Source organism: Aulonocara sp. 'chitande type north' Nkhata Bay, linkage group LG3, assembly GCF_057382095.1.
Source record: "Aulonocara sp. 'chitande type north' Nkhata Bay isolate Kocher_YH1m ecotype deep benthic linkage group LG3, A_spYH_male_GT1.1, whole genome shotgun sequence".
NCBI classification, from domain to species: Eukaryota; Metazoa; Chordata; class Actinopteri; order Cichliformes; family Cichlidae; genus Aulonocara; species Aulonocara sp. 'chitande type north' Nkhata Bay.
This window is the reverse complement of record NC_141346.1, coordinates 53,118,014-53,143,436: the sequence shown is the minus strand read 5'-3', so window position 1 is coordinate 53,143,436 and position 25,423 is coordinate 53,118,014. Positions and strand designations below refer to the sequence as shown.

The 25,423-nt window shown below is 41.7% G+C and overlaps 1 protein-coding gene across 6 annotated transcripts in view; it reads right to left on the bottom strand.

Annotated features, from left to right (window-relative positions):
- The window catches only part of nrxn2b (neurexin 2b), a 719,066-nt gene extending 694,141 nt beyond the window's left edge, over positions 1-24,925 (bottom strand). For all 6 annotated transcript variants that reach the window (XM_086285249.1, XM_086285255.1, XM_086285254.1 and 3 more), the window contains exon 1: positions 24,701-24,925. The gene's annotated coding sequence lies outside the window, so the exon portion shown is untranslated. The remainder of the gene's footprint in view (positions 1-24,700) is intronic.
- Between the last annotated feature and the right edge of the window lie 498 nt (positions 24,926-25,423).

Genomic DNA, 25,423 nt, shown 5'->3' with positions numbered 1-25,423 from the left:
GAGTGATGATTAATTATCTACTCCCAGTGCACTGTTTACCTAGATGATCATGCTGATGAGGGGTGATTAAAACTGCACTGCCACTCAAATTCAGGCTTTGTGTCAAGCATTGTGTAGATCTGGCGATCTAAGTCATTTTTCTACTCCTTTTACCATAGCTGCTGTTTGTAAAATCCTCCTCTAATTGTATCTTCCGAGTCATGTTCAAGAAAATAGTGCATGAACAACCAACAGCTGATTTAAGAGTATTACAGTTTCATTCATATATTGTGAATTCTTGGAGAATCCTGAACAGCTTAAGGAAAGGATGACAGTACAGAAATTTGCTAGTCAGTACCAATACCATTGAATTACCAAATAAGTGTGAAGTGTGATCACTCCAACAGTAAACACACACGCATGCTCAAGTAGTGTGTGCGAGAGTGAGAGAGAGAGAGCTCAAGCGGTGAGCGAAGAAGGTGTTTGGTGTACACCCTGGACACAGTCTGTTTGACCTGCTCCCCTCAGGCGGGAGGCTCCGGTCCATTCGCACCAGAACCTCTCGCCATAAGAACAGTTTCTTCCCCTCTGCTGTTGAACACATGAACAATAACCGTATGACTGTTCCCACCACTAACACATGACCCTACGCTGTGTTCACTGCATCATTCCATGTTTGGCACTGATCACCACCTGCACTCATGTATATATCATGTATATATCTATCTATCTACTTAGCACGTTTAATTCTTATTCTCATTTTTATTTTCATGTCTATTTAAGCTTAATTTATAACAGTATGTTTGCACTGAAGCACCACAGCAATTTCCTAATGTTGTAAACCTGCTCAACATTTGGCAATAAAACCCTTTCTGATTCTGATTCTGATTCTGTAACCAACACCTTCTGCAGAGATCAAGCTGGAAAGGATGTGCAGCAGGTCAGGATGATTAAGGATAGAGAATGAAATAAGAGTATGCGGAAAAGACTGAAATAGTACTCGGAGAAGCTGTTGGATGAAAGAAATAAGATGACTGATGGACCATAGCTAGTGAATCAGGAAGAATCAGGTGGTTGGTCCAGATGTCATGCCTGTGGAGATATGGAGATGTCTAGGAGAGGGGGCAGTGGACATTTTATCAATGTTCATGATTGTTTAACACCTGAGGACAGTGTATAGCTCTGTCTTTTTCAGAAATCATTACTCTAGTAACCCCCATCACATCAAAAACTTCACTGACTTCACCAACAAGTTTCAGAAACCAACCCCAGGGTCCAAATGAAATCATAATGTTGTGATCTCACTCTTCACTTGCATACCTACAACTGAGGCCGTAGAGACTGTCAGACAGCTTCTTAGAAAACAGAACCAGCTTAACTCCTGATCAGATTTGCACACTGTTAGACCTTTGCTGTACCACTAAATATTAAAAAAAAAGGGTTACTACAGACAAAAAGGCAGATGTGCCATGGGCTTCACACTGTCACCTATAGTACCCAACCTTTACATAGACGAAGTGGAAAGTAAAACTCTTAGCTCTTTCAAAGGGACAGCATCTAGCCACTGGTACAGATATGTTGATGATACCGGGGTCACAATCAAAATCCAAGAAGCAGAACTCTTCACTGTTCACATCTCAGTTTCTGTCCACTGAGTTCATCAACTCAGTGGACAGAAATATAAAGTTCGCCGGTGAGGATACAAAGCAAAATAGTTTACCATTTCTGGAGACCAGTACCTACAACACAAACTTAGAGTAATCAGGACGTATGGCTGTGAAGGTTCTCAGTCATCCAGGTCATCTTAGTCTAAGGAGCTTGGAAAGAAAAGCGTCTGGACTTCTTTGAGTTGCTTGAAGACGTTTCACCTCTCATCCAAGAAGCTTCTTCAGTTCTAAGGGTCAAATGGTGGAGAGTCCCACTGGGTTTAAATCTGCAGGGTCAAGTAATCAGGACCCTGCAGCACCGGGGAAAATGTTCCCTCCAAGCCAGGAGGGAAAGAAAGGTCTTAAAACATGTGGTTATCCCATTTGGGCTTCTGCAAATCAGCAACGATACACCGTAAAGGTCAGACACCAACTAGGGAGAAATAGAATGACAAGCAGAACACTGTCATCCCTTATGTAACAGGTTTACCAGAGAAACTCGGGAGATTCTTCTCCAAGCACAAAATCCCAGCGTACTTCAGACCCAGCCGCATCTCAGACAAAAACTGGTTCATCCCAAGGAGACAACTCCCAAACACAAACTAAACAACATAGGAATGCTCAGACCTCTAGATTGGAGAAACCAAACAGCCACTTCATAAACAACATAGAAGAGTCATCTCGACGGGACAAGACTCAGCTGTACATCTGCATGTAAAGGACAAAGGTCAATCTTTGAGGATGGCAATGTTCACATTTTGTACAGAAAAAACTGGTTTGAAAGAAGAGTGAAAGAAGCCATGTATGTCCACTGTGTACGACCATCCTTGAACCTACAATCTAATTTTGAGATTCCTTCCCAGGCACCTTAACACCCACTCATATCTTCTTTCAGATCATCTCAGTAGGCCAAATGATAAGGTCTCACAACCTCTGCCGATAATGACCCACACCCTTTTTCACATCTTGGCTCTTGTCATAAGGCACATGATCAATAGTGGGTCAAAGACCCTCTTAAGGGACAACTCCCACTAGGGCTTAAATACCTGGGACTCTTCACCATTTCGTCCAAGAACTGAAGAAGCTTATTAGAGGTGAAACATCTTCAAGAAACTTAAAGAAGTGCAGATGGTTTTCATTCTAAGCTCAGATTTGTGTGAGAAGGTGCACTGCCAGTGCCTTACAAAATGACCTTCAGTTAGCTATTTACATGCATGTTTCAAACCAAACTGTCAGGCACTGTTTCCTTGAGGAGGGTATTACAATCAGACATCTTTTACAGGGACCTCTGCTCATAGACCAGTACCGCGCAGTCTGGGGAACACCAGAACACCAGAACTGGCAGGTCTGCCACTGTGACAGAAATGAAAGAGTCTGGAGAAGCAATGGCATCTGTCACATGTGCTCAATGTGAACCTGCTCTCATCTGTGAAGAGAACAGAGTGCCAGTGGCGCAGCGTTGTAGTTGCTGGGTCAACATGTAATTCTAGATCAGCTTCCCTGGCACTGATCTGACAAGTCTCTGGATTTGGAAAATTGGGACTTGATTCTGCTAAAATAGAGAGTACCCCATTTGTGGGGTTGTTGTTGCTGGTGGAAAGTTTTTTATTCACAGTGCACAATCCATTATTGTGACTGTTAAAACATTCGACAGTCACATCCAAATTAGCTGGGTAAGGGTGCACGCCAAGGACATGAATAGGACTTATTGGATTCTAATGTGCCTTCCATCCTCTTTCCATCTGGAGACTGAAATGTATTTGCCAAAACAAGTCTTGAGGAGAGTGGGGACTGGCCTCTGTTTTTAGCCATTAGTGATTTGATGCAGGTCTTCAGCGATGCCACATAGAAAGGAACATGTTGCCCAAGTGGCAGCCAGCCATAATGACTTGCTTCAGATCATATAAACAGATCAGTCAATTGCCAAACCAAACAGCACCAAACGATGGGTGACAGCCTAGACTAACTGCTTCCATAGTTTATTTTTACCCCTTTTTTTAAAATTATACTGCTGTGCAATTCATTTCTTGAAAAAAACGGAGGAACGTGCATTAAACTGAGTCACTGTGGAATGACAGCACCACACCTGACCTTTATTAACACTCCATTACAAATGACACAGATGTTTATGAGCAATTTATTTTCTTTTATTCAGTTGCATTTAGGTAGACTGGAAATATCATCTAACATTTGTGGGAGAAATTCAGAGTGAATTGAATTAAGATGGAAAAAAAGAATATGAAAAAAGATACTGCTTTGTATCCAGTAGTGGACACTACTGAATTCATCACTCCACAACACAGTCTGTAAGACTCAAAGTACCGCTTTGGATCATCAGTCCTCACATAACACATTGTTAAAGTCTTGCTCAGTGGGGCAGGATAGACACAACAGTCAGAAAAGCCAGAAGAAGGGGACAGGAAAAATGGAAAGGCCAGCAGCTGAGAAAAAGCCAGAGGGTCTGAAAAGCACAGGCTTTTTTATTTGAATATTATTTGAATGTCAAATGATAGCAATTTTCTATGCCCATCTCTCCGCCAGGACTTGTGAACACAGAATACATTTGTGGAAATCACAGACACCCCAGTACATTTCGACTTTATTTTACTATGAGTTCCAATCTCCTCTCTCGCCAGTTTTTCTGTCTTCCTGTCCATTTCCTGTCCTCTCTTCCTCCTTCCTTCTGTCTGAACCAACCAAAGGGTCCAAAATTGTCATTTGTTTTCAGAGCTAAATACATTTTTTGTCATTAGAAATGTTGTAGAGGGTTAATAGTTTGTGTGAAATAACAGTTAATGATAGTCCATTATTTGTCATTAAAAAACAACAAATAGTTATTGTTTTAAAACAATCCATAAATTGATGTAAAATTTATCATTTGGTGTAGTTTTAGCAAAATAATGACTGACTATATACTGATTAGGTAGGCTGGCTCTGTGATTGGCTGCAAACTAGACACTCATGAAGCTGTGGTGGACAGCAGGTCACCGAAAAAACTATCCATCCTGATCACCACAGAATGATCATAGATACAGGACATTATTTATACCACATGTTCTGACCCTCTATCAATCACTTGCAATAAAATAACAATAATAATAATGTTCAACTGCAAGTAAAAAAGTAACAAACAAGTATCTCTTTTCTTATCTTAAGTACAGGTCTCATTAGCCCACTCATGCAGATCCATTCCATATGAGTGAACCCTCACTTGATAACAATCTCATCCATCCAATCCACCCAGCTAAGCACATGACCAACAAAATGATTTCTTCACGCTAAATTATGCACAATGACATCTTACACATGCATTATCTGCTGTGCCGTGGGGCCTGAAATGCTTGGCCTCCTCATTGTGCAAGTGTGTGCACAAAAATCCAAACCACAGCAGCGCCTCAACACTGTAGTAAGAGAGGCTCCCGACCCATCTATGATTTAATCCTCATTATACATGCTGACATCCTCCACAGTAACGCCTTTTCAAACCACAGTCTACCAAACCGATTGTAGGCCATTACAAGTGAACGTATTACAGCAGCCACATTGTGCGAGGGAGAAATGTATCTTAAGCATATTTGGTGTGATCTGACGCTAGGTTGTTATGCAAAAAAAAAGGCATCCGGTGAAAGCAGAGACATGCAAATGCACCGATTTACTGACACACAGAGGAGATGTCTAGAAGGGCTGAAAATGCTGAAAAGAAACGTAAGGGAATTTGATGGATGAGCTGTGGTGCATTATCTCAGAATGATGTAATGCGGAAGACACAGTTGATCAAGGGAGGCAAAGTGCTGTTTAGCTGATATCTCTGAGTAATGGAAAATCTGCATACATTTTTCTTCAATCCTCAGGTGGCTATGCTAAAATATGCTAAACTGACAGAAGGCCGATTGAAATAAATGATTATGCCCCAGAATTTTCAGCTGTAGCCAGCACCTGTGGGCAATCGCTGTGCTCTGTGTGTTTATGTATGGGTTTGTGTACCAGCTTGACTGTTAGACCTTGAAAGTGAGAGCATTTAGGAAGAGAGGTATACCTGGCAGCTAATGTACTAGTAACTTAAATGAGAGAAATTAAGGAAAAAATCAAACCAGTCACCAAGGGTGGGTGTGAGAAAATACTAGGAAAACAGCCGTACGTTAGCACGATCTAATGGATGAGGTTAAACACCAGCATTAAAACTACAGTGTGTATATTGTGGCTCAAGAGTTGGGAGTTCGCCTTGTAATCAGAAGGTTGCCAGTTCGAGCCCCGGCTCTGACAGTCTCGGTCGTTGTGTCCTTGGGCAAGACACTTCACCCGTTGCCTACTGGTGGCGCCAGTGTCCGGCAGCCTCGCCTCTGTCAGTGCGCCCCAGGGTGGCTGTGGCTACAATGTAGCTTGCCATCACCAGTATGTGAATGGGTGGGTGACTGGATGTGTAAAGCGCTTTGGGGTCCTTAGGGACTAGTAAAGCGCTATACAAATACAGGCCATTTACCATTTATTTTTATTTGTGTACTTTGCTGTAAACACACACAATTTCAGATCCATTTGTCGAGGTTGGCTACTGCAAAATCATTATCTTTTTTGCATGCATGTGCAGAATATGCTAACACAAAGCTTTAGTGTTTGCATGTCTGTTTATGCCTTGAGGCAATTGCTATTGCGATTCGTTGCTATATAAATAAAAGTGAATAAAATTACATTGAATTGAACTGATTGAACGCACACTAAACACAGCTGCCTTGTACCATGCCTGAGCATGATTGTTCCCTCTCCCCCTGCTCCAAGGTCTGTGCTCATTCGGCATTTAAAAACTCAGACACAACCTGTTTCTGTCTTTCATGCACATGGACATTTGAAAATAGAGAGCTTTTTAAGCTTCACTGTGGAAGTGGTGACACGCTGTCCTTTAAATATATTTGTCAATTCTTTCACAAAGTGATAGCTGAGAGAATGTTGGAGTTCCATGCTTGGATGTGATTAGTGGTCACAGGTCCAACTGAACTGCGCCTGTTCCTACGTTTCAAGCAAGTGCATTGTGCAAGTGCATAGTAAGAAAATGCTTTTCCTGCACATCTGCAGAACACATTGTTAAAACATCTTTGAGTTTATATCTTACACTAATTTTCAGGCCCCCAGTGGGCCCCAGGTGTTCTGACTGATGGACACGACCACCAGCCACAGCTACAGGGCCTTATTATTAAAGAAGCATTACAGAGCACTGAAGTAAAACTAGTAGCCAGTCATTACATTCATACACATACTGCACATGGTTCAAAGGCAGGGCAAGCCTTGTTCAAGACTAAGAAAGTGAAGTAAGTAGTTCTACACTTTTTTTTCCATAATGCATACATCTCTGTCATAAAAAAGTCTATCCACTTTCACATGCAGTTCTTCCTGACCTCTTTTCATAAATCATGAGTGAACATTTTTGTTTTGGAAGTCAGCATAGCTCCAAAATAAGTCCTGGCACTAATGCAATTATGAGGCCTTCACATACCAATAGGCAGCAGCTGTGCAGAAGGAGTCTCCACTCTGAGACATCCTCTCCTTCTAAACAAGATTGTGTGCCCTACCAAGATCCAACGATGCAGGAATGCTTCCTTTTATTTCCTCATACACTACACAGCAGCACAAACACACACCTGAGTAATATGTTTCTGAGTTCAGAAAGGAAAGTGTATATCTAGGGATGACTGACCTTTTAATTTGGCACCGCTGGGCATTTTTTATTCAAGACATTGCTTGTCTAGTCATGACATTACCGATGAGCCAACACAGCTAAGTCATGGGGTTCAAGGCAGTGAAAATGTTGCTGCGGCTTTTAAATTAACTCCAAATGCACTCTAAACTCACATTTGAAACTAATTGCTTGTGCTGTTATAAAGTACAAACAGGATGCTGGTTTTTATGATCGTTTATATCCATTCAACCTGATTTAAATCAATTAGAGTTCATGGCAAAATCCCAAAACCAAGAGCCTGGGCAAAGGATGTTTCAAATATTCATTGGATATCAAAACAAAAGCTGGGATATTGTTGTTTGTTATTGTTATCACTTTGGTCAGCTTTTAAAAGCCCATTAAAGCTCAAGGATGCTTTGATTTGATGTCTTTTAAACCGGACTTGTGCAAACTTGTGCAAATGGGTCATTCTATCTACAAAAAAAATAAAAATAAACACTTTTCACTTGACCATCAAATTTAAATGAAAAAAGTGCCTTGGGAAAGACACATTTTAACAGTTATTATGCAAAATTTCAGGTCATGAATGACATTAGTTTTCTGAGGAAAAAAATACTTTAATGGATGTTGATAGGAGCATTTTTCTACCATCCCACCATTTGTTTGAGGGGCCATTTTTAAAAAACGTTTATTATGCAAAGAACGCAATATTTTTTAAAGCACTCCAAATCAGGAGAATGATTTCACAAATATTATCTTGAATATGGGAAAGTGTGATATTCCCCAGGTATGACACCATGTATCAAATCCTTTTTAACTTTTATAAAAGGTTTTTTTAATGATATTCTGGGAATATTATATCCAAAGTCTGTAAATGCAACCTCTCTCATTTTCACATTATTAATATATTCATTTTGAAATTATACATCAAAAATAATGTGAGCAAAAAACATAAAATGAGCAATGAGAGGCAATTGGTCTAAGTCTCAAAACCCACACTGATACTGCTGAAGTTACTTTAATACTGTGAAAGAACCACAGGGTGTCCTTTATAAATGAGATGTCAGGGCAGACACTGACATAAGGTTACTAAAGAATCCCCCAAAACTGCAAAGGCAAAAAAAAAAAAAAACAGGTTGAGAAAACTGAATGTTTTGTGTTGGTTCAAAGCTGTTTGTGAAGACACACAGCACACAATAATTGACATAGTCAACGACACAAAACAAATCATAACTAAAGGCACGCTTATCGGGTTTACCATGGCTAGGTCTGCACCAAAATACCAGTGCCGATAAATCATTTCCAAAAGGCCAACTACACCTGCAAATCTTGTAAACTTCCCACTGCATGTGTATATGCTGACACACCCAACAAAGTGAGGAAGATCACATCCATTGGATTATCCGATCATTCCCTGAGATCAAAAGCACTTTTCACAACAGCTGGTTGGGAATCAAACTGTCCTGGCTCCTTCATAATTTTTTAGCATGTTTGCATTTACATACTGCTACACTTCTAATCGCAATAACACGCACCACTTCTTCCTTTAAAATGCATCTGTTCATTTTAAATGAAAGACATTACAGTTACAATCCACATACACTTAAAAAATCCAGCAGCTGAACTTACGTGAAGAAAGAGTGAAGCACATTTGCTTATTTCAAACCACATGTTAGCCTGTACTAAGTAGGAACCTGCCAATGTCAAGCTGTGACTATCTCAGTTAATACAGCCATGTTTCCTAAATCATCATCTTAAGAGGCTGACATAATAATGTCATATAGCCTATAGGAGAGGAAGTGACTCATTCAAGCAGATCAGTGGTGTAAGAAAGGTGCCTTTGGAACTAGATTACTGAGGTACAAGTTGGATCAAAACACTTGATTAAATATGTTTCTTTTTGATCAAAACAGTATTTTAAAACGTTCCTATATATTATATTGTTTCTTTGTTTTACTCAGTGAAGTCTTTATTCTCATTAACCTCAGACACAGTGGTAGGCACTAGACCTCTATTTTAAGACAATGATCATTTCCATGTGCTCTAAACCTCTGATTACACGTTTCATGTTGGGAAAGATAATAAGTTGAACTATCACAACATATACAGGTTATTTCCTGGAATAAACAGCACTTACTTACAGCATACTGGAGATAAAAAAATGCACACATACACTGATACCACCTTTTAAAATCTATTCGTTTTCAATCAAATGAGGAATGGTAAACGGCCTGTATTTGTATAGCGCTTTCCTAGTCCCTAAGGACCCCAAAGCACTTTACACACTCAGTCATCCACCCATTCAGACACTGGTGATGGCAAGCTACATTGAAGCCACAGCCACCCTGGGGCGCACTGACAGAGGCGAGGCTGACTGACACTGGTGCCACCGGGCCCTCTGACCACAATCAGTAGGCAACGGGTGAAGTGTCTTGCCCAAGGACACAACGACCGAGACTGTCCAAGCTGGGGCTCGAACCAGCAACCTTCCGATTACAAGGCGAACTCCCAACTCTTGAGCCACGATCGGCCATCGAGGGCACATTTGATGACTTTATACAAAACAACATCCTGATGTTGCATCATATTGAGAAGGCAGCTGCGCAAGTTACACTGTGACAATCACCAGTTAACATGGGCAGCTGTCTACTGCCTATGTTAATGTGTTTGCTAAATAAGCAGCAGCAGGTGTTAACCAGCTGACAGAGTTAACAAGATATATGCAGGTAAACTCAAGTCTCCATTGAGTTGGTGGGTGGTGTCACACGGAAAGCACCCGCTTCTGAATTATGGCATGGAAAAGCACTTTTTTAACACTTTAAATTTATTATGAAGACAATAGTAGGACTATAGCATGAACTGGAGCTCAGTGAGCTCTTGAAACTTGTCAAACCTTATGATATACTGACAGGCAGAGGGGACTACTTATTGAAAATGATGAATCTGCGGATGCAACATCTGGAACATCGAGATGGTCATGTTAACTGGTCAGCAGTTAACATGAGGATATCAGTTAAACTAAAATAGCAAACGTTGACAAACACATGCTAAAATGAAAGCTTTTTACCTCTTCACTAACTTCACAGCTGGCGTTATAAGCAACTAGAAAAAAACACCTCTGTGTGTAAAATTGTGCACATTTAATGTGAAATGACTTTTAGTATTTCAGTTGACATCTTGCACATTTTTATCCTTGAGCTTCATTTTCACACGTTGTTAGCTTCAAAACAATTAAGCTAGCAATCTGGGAATTCAATAGTCTACTTCAACACTGAACACTTAGCTTGTACCTATATGTATTTTTAGCATCCCGTTCAGTAGTTCTGTTCATTTGTCTCTGTCTGTTCGACCACCATCACAAAGTCAAATTAAACCATGTTAAGTACTATCTCAGCATGTCAGGTGAAGGTTGGACTGTACCATTACTGTATGAAGAGGAGCCACCCATTTAGCAGTGAACATTTTTGGCCTCGGTTGTGTTGAGGCCAAACAACACAATTTAAACCATTGCTTTACCATCACAATAGAGTAATCCAACACTGAGGAAAACTGTCAGTAATTCTCCTTTCTCTTAATTTCTATACACCCCCTAGCAAACCCATGCAATCAGTCCATCCTGTCAGTTTTATTCTACATTGGGAACCAATGTTGACACTAGTAAAAATATGAAATCCAAAAGCAGTTACATTGCAACTGAACTATGTTAACCTGGGAAAGACGGCGAGGGAGATGTATCTCTTAGCAATGTCAGACAGGCAAGCAGCTTTCTTTGAACCCAGTGCTCTGCCTCCTCACTCCTCCTCCTCCACTAAGGAGTCAGGCACAAGGAAAACACCCAAAGGGTTCAGAAAACCATGCTCTGCAGTAAGCAGAAACATCCTTAGCATTTAACACTGCACAAGAGATAAAGATCTGTCTCTCACAGTTTAGCCAATCTTTTCTTTCCTTCTCATTCTGAGCTTGTTTTCTCTGCCTCTCATCTTTGCCACGAGTATCACTATGACTGATGTTCCATCCTAGGCTGCCATATTCTGTCCCCTCACACTGACTTGTTGTCTCTCTCTGTTTCCTACTGGCAGTCCTCTGACCCCTCTTTTCTCTCTTAATAGGAACGGATACATTTTGCTTCCTCCTTCACATGGCCTTCCACAACAGTCCCATTGCCCCTGCACTATGAGATCACAATCCCATCTTCCCCTAGATTCTCTGTACCCCTGTTCACAAGATACATGTTTAAAAAGCACCATCAGTGGAATGGTTTGGTAGTGATAGTCCAAGCATGCAGGCAAGCAAATAGATCAGGAAGTGATATTTTAAACAGCATGTGGGATTCATCATGCTATTAGGATTACTTTGGTAACTTTCTGTTTGCTATCCTGGATTTTTTTAAACATAAAAAAAGAGATTTTCCAATTAAGACATTATATGGACCTAAAATAAAACTCTGTGGACACATAGCAAAGGTCATGATTTGAATTCAAACCTACTAAATGGTAACCAAATTGAACATGGACACTTGCTGACAAGACTACTTGGTTCCCTCTATGAAAGAACAGCTGTGGGGAATTTTGCAGCCACCTTTTTTCTTACCTACATAAACAAGTGCATTAGCCATTCCCAAGACCTCGGTAAATTCATTAAAGCAGCAGGGAGTGGACCAAGGGGAGACAGATAACCTCTCCTTCCAACTGTCAGACAGCCAAGGTTAGCCAATGTCAAACCACAGGTTGCACTCGGCACCAAACCTAATCTCCTCTCTGTCTCTGTCTGTCTTTTTCTCTGGTACAGTCTTACTGTGTTCGGTTTTTTTAAATGCAGCATTATTTCCCACCCTACTTTCTCAACTGTTTTAACCTCCTTCTTAACAAATAATTTCTCCTCATCATCCTCCCCCAGAAGTCCCCCATTACTTACCCAATTCTCTCCTTATTTATTTTTTTTATTGTTACCATTTCTCTTTCACCTTTACCTAATTTCTCCACCCTCTCAGTTCATCCCTCATTCCATCTGACTTCATACCCAAGCCCAAGCTAACAATGAATAAGAGCAAAAGCTCCTGACTGACTGAACTTTGCCCTTTTTGTGCCCTATGTGCATTTGTACAGTGGTGGTATATCACTGTACAGCACACAGAGATGAGGTCAGTGCAGCAGATTATAACACGGGGTGAACTACTGTGTGTTTTTTTTAATCATTGCGATATACTCAAAACAAATCTGTATGCAAACATAATGCTACGCAAAATCTGCAAAACTCACCTGACATATTCTAAGCGACCAGAAAACTCTGGAACGATAATCACAATTGAGCTCCTCTCCTCTTAAAGAAGTAGTTATTTTGCAGTTTCAGCATAACACATAAAAACTAGTGTCTCATAAAAGAGAGTAAACATGAGATAGTTTACTTTCCATAATGTAAAGATCACTTTAACTGGTCTTTATTCTCTTTGGGATGTTCATTGTCACAGATCACTAATATGTATGAAGTGGTAAGATAAAGTGGAGAAACAGTAAGAAGTAAATCAGATCATGCACTCCACAAACACAGCCACCTTAAACAGTCCCCTGCCTTTGCTTCTCTCACACCCTCTCACTGCTATCTCGTTCTGTTGCTGTGACACTCAGCAGCTGTCCCTGGGCCATGCCATGGCCTATCAGGACCATCTGCAGGGATGAGAAAGGCATCGGCAGCCACATGAGAATCAGCTGACTTTACTCAACCCGAGGTCACAGGTGGTGCCAGGGGACATAAAGAGGGTTTGCATATGAAAATAAATATGCATGCAAAACCTTATCTAAAACACATTCTATGGGATGTGATCATTCTTGTTGAAATTGGGATTAGATGGTGTGTTTTGTGCAACAACAGAAAAATGTATTTAATACTACATAGATAGCATTTTTTTTATTTGTTGCATTCACAAGGATGCATTCTATCACATTTACCTGCACAAGTGCATATTATGGCACTGGGCTCTTATTGCGCACTGAGCACAAATGCTTAGCTATGATATTCCATAAATCTCCACAGTATTTCCTTCAGTGAAAAAGTTCTGACGTTGCACATGCCATCAGACAAAATTTATGCACTTCAAAAGAGCTTACATAGATATTCTGCAGCTACCTTAAGTGCGCTAAGAGGCTTGGGCTTAACATTGCACGACCTCATCACTACATTTACACCATGACCTGACGAAAAACCAGCAGCCCAAACATCAAAGGGCTCCAGTCAGCAGTTCTTGCCCTGAGCCTCGATTATGCTTGGCTCAAGTCTAGTTCGATATAAAAACGAAAAAAATAAATAAGAAATGCTAGATGCAATACAAGACTGGGGTAAGAAATTGGTGCAAAGAACTAGGTGGAGATGAGAGCATGTGTGTGGGGGGTGGGGTAGGTATGCACAGTCATCACTAACACATCTGAGGACTGTAAATCACACATAATCATAGCAGTTTTATCCCACCGAGGCTTCAGGTCCCTCTCATTGGCATCACATAAGTCAATAATTCATTTTAAAACAACAACAGCTTAAGCTGTAGCCAGCCCAACACATACACTCACACACAAACCATTTTTGTGTTGTACTTAGAAATAGACCTGACTAGGTTGTTTCATGGTTATTTACTTCCTAAGAACATTCCCTTAATTTCTGCAACAGTGGTGAGTGAAAGTATTAGCACTGGCAGGAGGGTAAACAACAACAAATAATACCAGACTCAGAAAAACCTAGAAAGGTTGACATAAAGAGAAAAAAACCAGATCATAGTTGTAATGTGTGCAGTTAAGCACACACACACACGTACGCACCTCTAAACCATCACAGGAATCCTGAGCAGCAGTGGTTATGTATGGAGCTGTATGGAGCTCTACCAATAGCAAAGACAGGGTACACACCATGTCTGCTACACACACTTGCATTCATTCACACAGACACTGAGGATAGTGCTGGAAAGTTTGGGGAACGAGGTGCTGAATAAACAGCTCCTCTGTGTTTGAGGGAAAAAATGGCAGAGGGACAGTGAGCGGCAGTCCCAGAGCTGGAGCTGTCCAAGGTACTGAAACCCTCTTACTCCCTCAGACACAATTGGCTGGTTTTGAAGAGAGCGGAGGCAGAGTGGGCTGAAGAGAGGAGCTGTCCAAGGTACGGAATAAACAGCATGCCTTTCCTTTCTGCACCAGATATATTTCCATATACAGAGTAAGCCTCTGTCAGACTGTTTCCTTATACCTTTGATACCATCCAACTGAATTTCCATGCAGCCATCAACGCTGGCTGTTCACAGACAAAATGGGCCGTCTGATGAGCTATAAAAATTATCCTCTGGCTGCATTAAATAGAATCAATAACAACAGAAATTTAACCTTATCTTAAGTTCTAAGAACAGGAATGGTGCTTAGCGCTTTGTTTGTTGACACATCATGTCTGTGTCAACACAGATAAATTAGAAGAAAAAAAACACTGTGTGTATTTTTTTGCTTGGTAAACAAGCAAAAAAATCTAAATTGTTAGAAGCAAAGCATCACCAGAACACAGCAGACGTAGTGTGCTTGCCATTATCACTGTGCCGTGTATCGATTCTGTTAAAAGATTTCTATTTAAAAAGTTGGTCTCATGTTCTCCAGAGCTGCAATGATGAAATATGAGGGCAACAGTTTACACTGGACCAATCGATGTTGGGCGTTTTGTAGCACAATTAATAGTCTAATTTTATTTCATTATTGATGTTTACGCTTTACCAACATCAGCTCTTAATGTGTTAGACTCTACATTTTACAGCTGGAAAATGTGAAACATTGACTTGCTCTTTCAACATCATTCAAATGATGTTTTAATCCTGAACTGAATCATTTATGGAGAATCTGAGCGATGATATTCAGCATAGGTTACCAGGGCGATAAGCTGCCATTAAAATTAAGGCATCTTCATGCAACAAGAAAGTCAGTGTTAAACCCAAGGTTAGCTGACTAACGTAATAGTCTGGCATTGTGAGACAGGCAGCAGTGTGGGAGAGAGGAAACAAAGCATGTGGGTAGAGATCTGTCCATGGTGCTGAAGCGACGGCAGCTCTCAAAACAGTGGCAGCACTAAGAGCTGTGTGCCAATGGACCGTGTGCACAAAGCATGTCCTTCCTTGATAGTCATGGAGTCCTTGTGACTTGTGCGCCATGCACCCATTGTTTCTGGTTCAGCTGCACTGCTAAAGTGAAGAGGCAGGAGGTGGCAACGCACTGTGGAATGTGCCACAAACACTTAATGACATCACGGAAGGTCACTGAAATACTCAGAGCTAACACTCCACATTTGACTGCAGGCAGCAGATGGAGAAGATCTGAACTGACTAAACTCTGTAGCTTAAGGAATAATATGAAGGAAGACTGCACATTTATTCTGGACATCTCAAATTTTGGTTAAGCATTGTGGTTTTGGTTAAGGGCCAATTAAGAATTTTCATGTAGTTTGCACTTTAACTGATGAAGGAAAGCAAGGATTGAGGCTTTTGGTGGTCAGTTTCCTTTCAAGTACTCTGATTTACAGTTTTCCTGTTTGCCCACATAAAGTAAAAATGCTTTCTGTCGCTGACTCGATGAATACAGCAGTTACTGGGCTACAACTAGTTTTAGTTTCCATATTTCAAATGGTAAAAAATATAGCAGTTGTTATGAAATCCTTTTTTTTTTAATTTTCCACTATTCACAAACTTGGTTCCTGCCGCAGATATTTGCATGTTTTAAACCTGTAATCCTAAGAATGCTGTGAAAACTACATGAGCCACTTCACCTCAACAAAACAGTCACTTCAAGGCGCGTTATACTGTAAGGTAAAAATCCTACAGTAATACAGAGAAAGGCCCAACAATCTAATGACTTCTCTGTGAGCAAGTATTTGTCGACAGCAGAAAGGAAAAACTGCCTTTTAACAGGAAGAAACCACTGACAGAACCAGGCTCAGGGAGAGGTACCATCTGCTATAACTGTTTGGGGATGCAAATGCAAAGCAGTGTAAAAACACACAGACAATCAAACAAGGTGAATGAAGAAGAGACATTCAGCCCATCATGAGACGCTCCCAGCAACCTAGGCCTATTCGAGTAGAACTACTCCTGATCACCTGATCCAACCCTAACTATAAGCAGTATCAAAATAGAAAGTTTTACCACAAGTAACCCAGCTGTCTGAGAGCAAAGTGCTCCATTGGGGTGAGCTTATCTTAAAAACCTCATTGTGGTACTATGAGGTCTTTAAGATAAGATGAGACCTGGATATTTAAGAGTGTGTATGTGGTATATTCAATTGATCCAAAAATACAAAATGAAGCCAGAAATGCTTTTTGATGCCATGCCATTTGTAAAGCGAGGCTGTTCAGCTCTCAAATGCACATAAAATATATAGCACCGCTTCCAGCTTCAAAGCAGCATAAGTTAAACCTCCCCATCCATAAGCAATGCACCTCAGTGTCAACTTTCTACCAGCCATGTAGCCTAACAAGTGAAATATATACATCTTCTACCATTTATAATGTTGATTACAACTGCTGGATGTGATCACTTTGCAAATGTGTGAGAACTCCAAGAAATTGCTTCTACTCAGAGGAGAGAACAACACACTCTCTCACTCTACTCGCTGACTTGCTCCGGGCCACACAGGTGTGACTAAGTCTTACAGATTGAGAGTTGAGCTGGGTTAGCCAGTGAATAGTGGGTAACTAGAGCAAAGTGCACGGCTTGCAGATAGCGGCATCCTTGGAGAAAATGGCTTGGCAAGAGTGTTAGCTTTCAATCGATAATGCTCTGAAGAAGTTTGATAGGTCTTTGGAACGGCTGACTTTTCAGCACAGCTTCTGTGTTTTGGAAAACCTAAGAGGTCCTCTGGGCTCCTGTAATCTGCCTCTGTTTCCTTCTTTTCTCAATTTATGTCTTTTTTCCTCTCTGTTAGTATCTGACTCTCTATCAGCCTGGAAGCTATCCCCTGTGATGATGTTGGCCCTTCTTCTTACTGTAATGTGGGTGTTATTATTCAACTCCATCTCTGGTTTAATACTGTAAGAGCAAAATCAAATAAGCTAGCGTTTGTTTGTCTTTGTCTTTTAGTTCATGCAATGTGTCTTGTAACACTTACAATTAAAATACACAAGGTAATAAATACCAGTGAATTAAAAACAAAATAATACCCTATTGTGGAAATCCAGGTTTTGATGACTGCTATGTTTCTTCAAGACATGCCAAGGTGACAGGCTGCTGTGCCATATGAGAGGTGGAAAACACCAATACATTCTTAGGGATCTGCTTTGTCAAAACAAGTCCGAGCGTTTCTGGCGCTAATACCATCTGTGACACACATGCACACTTCCTGTCTCCCACACTCTACAGCTTGTTGTACACCGGGGGCCATGTCAAATCACATAGTTATTCCAGGGACTCGCTGGGGAGTGGGAGGAACGTGTCATCGTATATTCCAGTCCCGGAACACCCAGGCCAAATGGTGTGACACACCAGCTTGGAACATAGGGAAAACACTGATGAATCCTGGACTGCTCCATTTGGAAATGGTAGAGAGACAGACTTGGAAACCTGGTAAGTGCTAAACCCCCATAATTAGCACCATTGCAAGGAAGAGTGGCTGTGATCCCAAAGCAGTCAAGTCTGGGCTTATTTAATATCCAGACCATGATCTGAGAGGCTGCAGCTTTGGACACCTTCAGTTTCTGCTGAAACCAATCCCAGAATGTCTTAAAATACAGATAGTGTTCAAAATCATGACAGTTCAGATTTTACACTCGGCATGAAAATACACACACTGTTGATGTGGTTTCAGTTAATATCATCTCAAATTAGTTGTTATTCTAATTAAAAAACAAATACCTGCTGGAAACGTGCAACATCTTTTTTTGTGCAGTAGAAGATGTTTTGCTGGGGGACAGCAAAAGCAGCAAAAACAAACTGCATCATTGTTGCACTATTATTGCATTATGTCTTTAAACAGAGTTTATAAATTGGGGCAACGACATATTTAAGGCATATTCAAGTCAAAATAGTAAGGAATGAGGATTTTATATTTCAGCTCACTGATTCACAACTAAATAGAAGCATATGGGACAGAAATGCAGGAAAAAACAGTAGACTGTGCATTTTCTTGGAGAAGCACACAGTCCGACAAACTAAATAAAAAGTCTGTACTGCATCTCAGCAGTTAGTCAGCAAGTCTCACTGAAGCTATTTGGATGGATGGCTGGACTGAAACAGCTGGACTAAGATGGAGGAAGGGATGGATGGCCTTCGACTCAGCTCTCTCTCTCCACACACCCTGCTCATTCTCTCTTCTCTGCCTCTTTTCCTCTTACCATCATTCTGACACATTTAGCCTTCACATCTTTGCTTTTCTCCTTCAGAACAGGAAAGTGGCAGCCAAAGTGGCAGATTGGCACAAATGTGACACAGGTCTCATTTGCTTTTGACAAATAGGAAAATGGGGAGAAAAAATCTGCATCGGCAACAGAGAAGTTACTAAAACGGAAATTTGAAAGAGTGCAAAGAAAAATTAGCACCGTGGCTATCAGTGAGATTGTTTTTTTACTACTAAAAACAAATATTCAAGAAACACAGTGCTTGAAAGCCTGATACATTACAACTATACAAATACAATAAAGCTAAATGTGACTGAACTCGATGCCTGTTTTATGTCTGTTTTTACTTTGAATCTCAAAATTGTGCCAGCAGTCATTGCTCAATGGTGCTTCTGTATTCCTGGCTCATTACAACTGAGAGAATAGTGTTGGGTAATTGTTTGACCCTGTCTGCTCAACCTGTGCCCTTGGCTCCTGAGAGCGCTCGACATGAGAGTTCTGTGGGATAAATGGTGGCTATTCCCACATTCTGCCCTGTGGCCGCCTGCGAAAAGAGTGCCATCGTATCAGTGACAAGAGAAGCCTGATGAAGGTACGCTGGCTGCACAAACCCAAAGCAAACCCCGGCAACAGCAGAACCACCTCTCTAAAAAGACCCATTGTGCCCTGCCAAAGCCTTTCCCTCTCTGCAGTGAAGTGGCCATTGTGGCTTGCAGAATAGTCACTCCTTTCCATTGCCTGGTGGGAAAAGTGCTGTCGTGCTGGGGTTGAGTGTGGCCGTGGTTGCAGGAGTAGACAGTATCTCAATATCATGACCCCCATCAGCCCCCGAGTGCCCCCTGTCGCTCAGTTCATTCATCCTGCACGTAGGAACAATCCAGACCTAATTTCAGATGGTGAATAAAACATAAGGAACAGCTGAACGCTGGGACTGGAAAATAGTTACACTTCAGAACGGGGCTAGAGCTGGACTTGTAGGCTAAGGAGCTTTTTGCAGGAATAACTCATGTTCGAATATCTCGTATTGATTTGGCTGCAGGGATGGCTCCATGAAAATATGTTCATTTATGACAGTGCGGACAAAAGCTTTATGGATTTCTAGAAGAGGAATAACCTGTGGGGGAGAACAACAATTCTCTTAAGGGCACTTGACTGAGAGCAGTACTTACAGTTATTCAAGTTGGTCTGTTGAGATTCACGAAAGAAGGTGGGAGGAGGTGTACAGAAAAGAAAGAAAAACATGCACAGAGACAAGCTCGGTTAAAAACGTGGTCTGAGGAAACCTGGCTCGCTGGAACTCAGCGGCCAACTCATGAATGAATGGAAATATAGATCTGTGTTTGGGTTGACGCAGACGCATTCATATTGATAAGTGATGACTGAACTCTCCACACTCCCTGCATCTTTAAAAATGGTTAAAGAAAATAGCCTCATACTGTGCTTTGATGTCTAAATTGTGTGTAAGTGGTTAATGTTAAAGTCCAGCACTTATCTTTGGAAGTAAATGCTATTGTGTGCTTCGATATGCAAGTGTTATGCAAACAAACTGCATGATTATAGAGAACTAGCAATAGTGTGGATGACTGATATCCCACAGCATAAGGATTAGTTACTTACACCCACTCCTCAATTATGAGCATAAAACTCTTATGTGGGGTTTTTTTGTGTCCCATATCCCTGTTACGCAACCTGCTCCACTTCGAAATAGGATCCTTTCACGGCTAGCTTCATGTTAGCATACCCTGGAATAGATGGGTATAGCTGAAAGATGGAGGCAGCCTTGCTGTTTAGATATAAGGCTCAGAACTGTTCTATTGGTCTTACAGGTTCTGCAGTGCCAAAGACCTCCAATCATTGGCTGACTCTGAAAGGAAGGGCTAACTTTAGGTTGTTGATCATCATGTTTTCCCCCACAACATGCCTTTCCAAATAAGGAAGCAGCCATGATATTTTTAAACCTGAGAAACAGCAGCTACCTTTGTGCTGCTCGAGTAATTTAGGTTAACTAGCTCGCCTGCAGGTGCTAAAGAGATGTGTCCCACACCTGAAACATAAATTCTCAGGCCAAGAGTTCTTTTAGGTCTAGACTGGGCAGCACCTGGTGGAGACGACATTTGAGGCGAGCCCAAAGAAGAGACGGGAAGAGAAGTTTTATTTGTGTGTTACTGATACTTCACTATTCTCTTTAATGAATTCCAGCTAAACTGTAGCACCAAGGATCTTGGTTGAGGCTGCTAAAAGGCGAGCAATATGGTAATGCAAATATTTCACATCAAGCTCTCACTGGAGGCTACAAAGAACATCTTCATTAATTCATTGGAAGAGGCTGCTTTTCGGGGGTTACTCAGATATGAAAAAAGAGGTCTGGGATTACATTACTTTCAACAATTCGTGAGGGGGGGGGGGGGGGGAGAGAAAACCATCATCCAAGATTCAAATGCACTTGCAAGCTCTGCTGAATGAATTCATGACCCAATCTTTGTGGAATACAGTAGGGTATATGGCACAGTTCCAGCTTTTTTCAACATAAAACTCCTTCTCATTTAGAAAGACCAAAGGCAACTTGTTAAAAACCACACAGAGCTTTGAACTCAAACGGCTCCATCACATGACAATTTCTTTTCCCCTTTGCATCTGACAGCGCTCTGAGAGATGTATTAGCTTTGATATGCTCAATAATAAATGTCCTGCCAGGCTGACTAAGATTAGTCTCAATCTAGGCACGGATATCCTACCGGCAAGGCCACACAGGAGGCAAGGGCGTAAACTGATAGGATCGATAGGCCATACTGTATTCTCTCTCTTCAGTCTGTGTGCTGCTCCATCTCTTTCACTTGCAGATCCATTCATGCAATCACCGTGAGACAATGAAAGGTGCTTCACTCTGTCTTTGCCTCACAGGCTCTTCTTCTACAGACTTTATCAAAGGAGCTAACATTATAAGCAGAACACATAGCAACCATGCTCCCCACAGCTAAAATGGAGGGCATGAGGGAGAGAGAAATCTTTCTTTTCATATTTCTGTTGCATTTCCTCCTTCTTTTCTAACAGAAGCGCAAGTTTCTACCTTGTTTCTAGCTCCCCTGTGCACCTCTATAGCATATAGCATCTCTTTTGTCCTGCACTGGGGGCGGATGGTGGACAAATGGACAGAAAGATGGATGAGAGCCACGCGGCAAGCAGCAGAATAGTGAGTTAATGAGGCAGATTGCTCTCTTTGTGGGATTACAGGCAGATTACCCATTCCGATTCTCTTCTCTTCCAATTTTACTCTCTTGGTCTCTTCGGTGGTAAACCGGAGGGGCCAGGCAGGGCAGAGGGGAGGCGTGGGGAGAGCATGAGTACCCGTGTTTAGTGGGAGGTGAGGTAGAAGACAGTTTCTCAGCTCTGTCTCGCTGTCAGAGGAAAGATGTCAGCTGCTCAAAACACTGACCTATGAGTATATAGAATTTCTGAGTGATGCCTCAGCCAGCTGCTTCAAGGGCTGGATCTGAGCTAAAATACACCCAACCTAAGACTGAATCTCTCATTAATCACATTAAGTCTAGGTCCTTTATTAAATCTATTCCCTGATAATAGCTCTGCTAATCTTTGTCTACAGATTTCTCCTACATAGAGTAGAGTCTTCTCAATAAGTCACATTATACTTTTGCAAAGGTTATTTTCCAGCATAAAAACAGGCTGATGGCTGTGTGTTGACCCAGAATGATGGCATTTGAGTTGAAAAGCTGGAGATTTGTATTCAGGAAAGTTGGTGGAAACCTCATGACAGAGGAATGAGCGAAAACAAAGAGAAGCACAGGACCTCAAATCCACTTTTTGCACTCACTGAATAACAAACAGTGAAAAGGTCTGGAAAAATTATTCAAATTGCAGAGGAATTTGCAATTATTATAAGTCATCTCTACCCACAAAAGCAATGTTAAGCACCCTTCATGAAGTGCACTGAAAGCTCTGAGAACAAAAGTGGAACTGTATACGGGCCCATTTTCTGTCGAAGGTGTCTGCTCAGTGTGTATTGTTATAAAATGGAGAAGCTATTTAGGTATTTCTAAAGCCATTGTCAAAGCTGGAGTCATTAGACTGTGTTGATGGTGTTTCTTTTTACAAAGTGGGATTTAACAAGAAACTGCCAGAGTACAAGTATTTCTGGGGAAAGACGTGTGCTGTCAGTGTTGATTGAATAACAATAATAATGACAAAAGATGGAACAAAAAAAAGATTTTGTGCTGTGAGTTAAGTGCCGCTGGACTTCTGTAGTGTGGACTTGTGTCCTACATTTCTAGCTTGACAAAGTAACCAGGAAGTGAGTCATATCACCTTAGTGGATCTCTCCTGCAGGGCTTCATCTGCATTAAGAACATGGGTGGCTTCATAAGAAATACCACCTCATGTGTGGTCGCCCCTTCGAGGGTTTCATTTACTCCTTCAACTAATGAATCCAGGTCAGTGAGTAAGAGCTGGGACGCTTCTCTCTGTGTTCTTCCAACTTTGATAAACAGTGAGCATCTTCTTTGCCACTGATATTTCGCAAGGTCATAAAAAGGCAACATAATATGCCCCCCAAAAAAGAGAAAGAAAATGAAATAGGACTCGTTTTTTATTAGTAATCAAGATGCAAGCAATAAACATAACGGCGAGCTAATGCTCTCGTATTTATTAAAAGTTCACTGGGCTTCATTTTAAAAGCACCGAGCAGGTCAGCTTCCCGCTGGCGTTCACACAGACGTTCATCATGTGGCGTCTGCTTTCCTCTCTCTGGTCCTTCCCATCAGCGTCCGCGTCTGCCTCTGCGCCGCCGAACAAGACAGAGCTCAGTGCTCAGTTCAGATATTGGCCAGTACAACTAACAACAACCCAGCCTTGAATCTGATAATCGGGGATTTTACCGATCTGTAGCACTTGTTAATTACTCTTTTGGCTCGGGGATTTTGTGCGGAGACACCGTTAAGCACCCCAGTGGGCGTTTGGCGACACGGTGGCGCAGGAGTCTCGTACGGTCGCAGTACACTACTCGGCGCAATATAGAGTCCAAAATACCCACGCACCTGCGTGCGTGCATTTCCAACTCGTTGTGCGGATCAGTTTTACTTGGAGAAACACTTCTGAGGTCGCTTTAGGGAGGAGAGTTACAGACCATAGGATTTCTGTCGTTTAACAAATAAAAAAAACCCCGCATCTGTTCATTCAAGAGTATACCCTCGGGGGGCACAATTGTCCGGGGCATCTTTTCCTTTTATCCTTGCATTTCTAATAATTTGAAGTAAAATGTTGCTGGATGAATAATTCCAGCGGATAAAGCCAAAATCAGAAACCGACTACTCAGTGAGAGGACTCCCAGCAAAATTCGCTCTTTTTGGACTGAAGAAGTGCGTACAATTAATCAGGCTGTGCGCGTGTGTGTAACGAAATAGGCGAGAAGTATTATCCCACAGCGTACACTCGCTATAATTCAACCATATATTCTGTTCTAAAGCCGAGCAGCTAATTTGAAACAAGACCTCGGGTTTAACGAAGGTCGGAACCTGTAAGAATAACCTCTCAAGTCATCTGCACGTTGCGTAAATACAGCCACAGCTCACCGAGGCACAAAAACTGACTTTCCAATTAACCGTCACCTCGGTGAAATAGAAAGATTTTTGTTCCCTTTATTTTATTTTATTTTATTTTACTCAATTCCCACACTCTGACATTGCTGTCACGCGTGGTTTCAAACCACATATGTCCATCATTCCCCCCCGCACGCCAAATTCAGCGTGTCTGCTCCAAGAGCCGCAGAAAACAAACAGCAGACCTCAAATCCACTCGCCTCCCAAATCTCCTCCAAATATTGACCCATTACGCATCATTTGCTGCTCGCTACATCTCAACAGCACAAAGCGAGGAGTGTTTTAGTGTAGCTTTTATTTTTTCCTGACATCACCTGTCACCAATTGAAAAGCCTTTCCACAGAAGGACAAATCCTTATGGCCAAAAGAAAGAAGGTAAAAAAGAGCGCACACGCACACACGGAGTGACACACAGAGCCATACAGTCACCAAAGCAAAGAAGAAAAAAAAGTCCTTACTTGTATTTTGCGGCAATCCCTTCGATATTATTCTCCAGACTTGGGGAGGTTTGTAAATATCCCTGGGTATAGTCTGGACGTAGTTCAGGCTTCTACGCTTATTTTCTGTTCAATTTTTATCCAGAGCGTTGAACAGACCCGAACGCAGGTTTTCTTCCCCCCCTCTCTCCTTCAAGACAGATGTGAACGGTCCTGGCCGAGCCGCTCCACCTGCATCCCTGCTGTCAAGCTAGCCAGAAGGCAGGAAACTCCGCTTTAGATTCTTCTTTCCAAATTAAAACATCCACGCTGATGTGTTCCGTTGTGACTTTTATTGTGAAGGTCCTGGCACCCCGTTTCTTGTGGTTGCTTTAAGGGCCTTTTGACGCACCTCCACCTGCATCCACTGGAACAGAAGACAGCGGCATTAGCAGCAGTGGCAGCGGCACCGCACTGAAGAGGCCGCCCACGGAGACACGCCCCACTCCGGCTGGACAAGGCTACTTCACCCCGGGCGAAGAGGGCAGGTGTATTGTGCAGATACTTCTCTCCCTCAGGAGTTACCACACATAGAGAGTGAAGGATTTAGAAATCCATAGACACGGTTATCAAACAACAAAACATAACCCCCTCCCCCAAAATGGGCCACAGATTTTATAGGTTGAGAACCATGGTCACAGGTTCATCCAGTAATGCAAAGATGAGAGCCAATAGACTGCCATAAGCTGTTTGTGAATGTAATAT